Here is a 3,415-nt window from a genome sequence, read left to right on the forward strand (position 1 = left end):
TCCCTCTCTCTCCAACACACACACACACACACACACACACACTCTCTTGCGCTCTCTTTCCCTCTCAGGTTACTGTGGCTGGGGTTTTTCTCTACTTGTGTCTCTCCCATACTGTGTGTGTGTCCCCCCTCTACTCTCAGCTCTACTCTCCCTCCTCTGTCCTTGTCCCTGCCTCCTGGCTGCAAGGAGCCACCCAGTAGCCAGCCTACAGAGAGCTGTGATTGGTTAGGGTAGAGTGGGACTGGACTAGAGGAGGCGGTGGGTCTACTCTGCCTCTCTGCTCAGGGACGTGTCTCAACAGATGGTTGGGGTTAAAGAGTGTTATCACATCGTAGAGAGGATTAGAGCTGAGAGGTTGTCCTCCTCTTCTCCTTCTCCAACTTCCAGAGGAGCTGAGCTGTGTGGTCCACCTCTCCTCTCCACTACTCTACCACCAAGACCAGAACTCTGCATGAGAACAAGAGAAGAAGAGACGGGGTGAAACATAGAGATCCTTATCCTTCTTTCTCACACTCTCACTCCGGCACTCTGCTCTCTTGCCTTCCAGGTACTGTGAAACTTTTTCTTTTTCACTTTCTATCTCTTTCTATTTCTATTTTTCAGTCTTTTTATGCTTCCAGGTTTCTTTCTGCTGCTAGAGCTCAAGTTTTCCCAGTAGACTTTAGTAGAGAGTTTAGAGGTGAGAGAGTCAAACACCTCTCTCTGTCTCGGTCTGTTGGCAGTGATTTATGGCAGCATGCAGAGATGTGCTACTGTTCACTGAGATACAGAGTTGTTTCACAGGCGCTCTACTCAGCACAGAGCTGTGTGTGTGTGTGTCAGAACTTCAGAGTTTTCTCTGTGAATGACAGGAATTCCCTCTGTCGCAATATTCCACAGTCCCCAAGGATTATAATTTTAGAATGTTGGCGCAACATTCCATGAATAGAATATTGTTGTTTCATAAATACTGCATGGCTTCCTTCACGTTTAATATGGAGTTTCTGAAAAGAAAAAAGTAGATAGGATTGACTTGCACTCTGAGACCTGTGCACCTGAGTGCAGTGTAGTATGTTGTCAGAGGTGGTTGCTTGTCCATTTGTGACGAGTACGTTTTTTAAATAACGCAAAATGATCAAGTTTGAGTTATTTTGTATTGTGAATTTGATATAAATCTCGTCTCCTCCACACATGTTGTGTTTGATTCCGTAGATTCTTAACCCATGCTAGTGAACATTTTATTTTGGAGTTAGATTTTGTGGACTTGCTGAACAAACTAAACTCAGCTTGGTTACCACAACTCACCCACACAATCAGCAACACAGAGTACTTTGATAAATCTAACTAAGTGTGTTAGTTTGGTTATTTGGCTCACAGTGACAGTAGTGCCTGACTGACTAAATGAATGTTGCTGTTTGGAGTGTCTTCCTGTCTGACTACCAAATGGCACCCTATTTCCCTATATAGTGCACTACTTTCAACCTATGGACCCTTGTCAAAAGTATTGCATAATATAGGGAATTGGGTGCCATCCGGGACTGTTGGAGAGAGCGAGAGAAGAGAGAGCTGCAGTTGAATGCATGCCTCACTTCAGCCATTTAACTCCATTCAAGTGAGAAGGGAGTCATTGCCAATGAAGTGGGAATGTGATGTATAGTATTTATACCTCGCTCGGGCGCTGTGTGTGTGTTTGACCTGAGATTGTGCAGCTGTTTGATGAAAGAGTAGCAGAGTTTAGTGAGAGAGAGCTTTTGTGTGAATTTGTGTTTACCTTTCTAAGTCAGCCGTTGCTCCACTTCCTGGTTATCATCAAAGAGTGGTCTAACACAACCACCATTGCATATAGATGATCCTGTGTGGATATTCACACCAAGTCTGTTGTATTGATGAGAGGGGTGATGATAATATAATGTAGAGGGGTTTTGACTGTAAAAGGTTGCTAGATAAGCACGTCTGCTAAATGACTAAAATGTAAATGTGAAATGGTTTGGCTGTATGAGTAGCAGTGAAATTTGATCCACTTTTCTTACTGACCTCGTGATGTAATATTAATTAAAAAATCTGCCATAAATCCTCCCACAGTAACTCACAGTAAGCCTTTTGGTAGAATAAGTTAAAGAAAAGTTTCCATACAGCATCTCTTTCAGTCGTATTGGTGGAAGAGAAACTTCACCAGCGACTCTAGCTTTAACACGACCGATGTATAACCTACCAGTTCTATGTGTATGTATGTAGTTATCGGTACATACAAGGGTTCTGTGTAGAATCTCTGTACATACTAGGGTTGTGTGTAAGATCTCTGTATGTACATAGTTACTGGTATATAAAAAGGAGATTCTCTCTCATCTGCCCTTGATTAAGTAAATGGCAAGTTTATGCAGTGAGGCCGTTCAAAGCCTCAGCCAATTGGTTGCACCAGGCACAATTAGCGTAAAATGTACACGACTGGTTCTGATTTCCATGCATGTCCGTCCGTTCCTGCCATGTGCTATAGTGTAGGAAGAGAAGGCTAGAGGAGAGCTATTGAGAAGACGTTACAGTCAATTTTAGGAAGAGAAGGCTACGGTGGGATTGAGAAGGACGCTACAGTAGACAGTAGATTGTACTTTATCCACTCACTAAGTCCTCCAAAGTGCTCATTTTGACTGGCATCTAATGGTACAAAACAATTTAGATGTACACTATTTCAATTGTTGTATTTACCAAATGCAGTGTAACAGTCGTTGTTGTGATTTTATTTGCCATAGTTTGTGGTGAAGATTATACTTAGTCTAGATTATACTTAAAGTCTAGATTCTAATTAATGTCTAATGGTTGGCAGTGCCAGCTCTTATAGACGTTGTTAGTTGTAGTGAAGTAGTAGTTGTTATGCTGTCACTTGCCATAGCTAAATCATATTCAACACTATTCCCATGAAAGTTTTCTTTGAGTTTGTGGTGCATATTACTCTAAAAGTACTGGTGGAAGGGATTGCCAGCCCTAAGAGCTGTGGGAGGGGAGACCCTTAAAACAGCTTAGTGTTACTGTGTTAGCAACAACAAAAGCAGCTGTTAGGTATAACGTCAGTGGGGTTCCGGGGGGCAGCGCCAAGACAAACATTGTCCCAGTAGCTATCTGCCTCGCTCGCTGTCATTTCATTCTGACTCGGGACTCTCTGTTTGTGTTTGTGTTTACGTACTCGGCTTGAGTAGAGAGGGAGAGAGAGAGAAGGAGAGAGAGAAAGGAAAGTGAGGGAGGGAGGGAAAGGGATAGCGAACGAGAGTGAGAGCGAGTGAATGAGCGAGCGAGATAGGCCCTGACTGAGTCTTATAATAACACAGAGAAAATCTTAGTCATGCGAGAGAAACAGTGTGTGTGGTATGCCAGCATAAAGCCTGCATGACTGTATGTGTTGACTGACTGGTGGAAAAAATATCTATCATGTACTGTAGTGTGC

The 3,415-nt window shown here is 43.0% G+C and overlaps 1 protein-coding gene across 4 annotated transcripts in view; it reads left to right on the forward strand.

The window, feature by feature from the left end:
- The first annotated feature begins 286 nt into the window (after nt 1–286).
- sulf1 (sulfatase 1) overlaps nt 287–3,415 on the forward strand; it is a 69,131-nt gene continuing 66,002 nt past the window's right edge. For 3 of the 4 annotated variants that reach the window (XM_041880305.2, XM_041880309.2, XM_041880310.2), the window contains exon 1: nt 287–547. The gene's annotated coding sequence lies outside the window, so the exon portion shown is untranslated. The remainder of the gene's footprint in view (nt 548–3,415) is intronic. The other variant, XM_041880306.2, reaches the window with a different exon arrangement.

The sequence above is a fragment of the Coregonus clupeaformis genome, chromosome 7 (genome assembly GCF_020615455.1).
Source record: "Coregonus clupeaformis isolate EN_2021a chromosome 7, ASM2061545v1, whole genome shotgun sequence".
Lineage (NCBI taxonomy): Eukaryota > Metazoa > Chordata > Actinopteri > Salmoniformes > Salmonidae > Coregonus > Coregonus clupeaformis.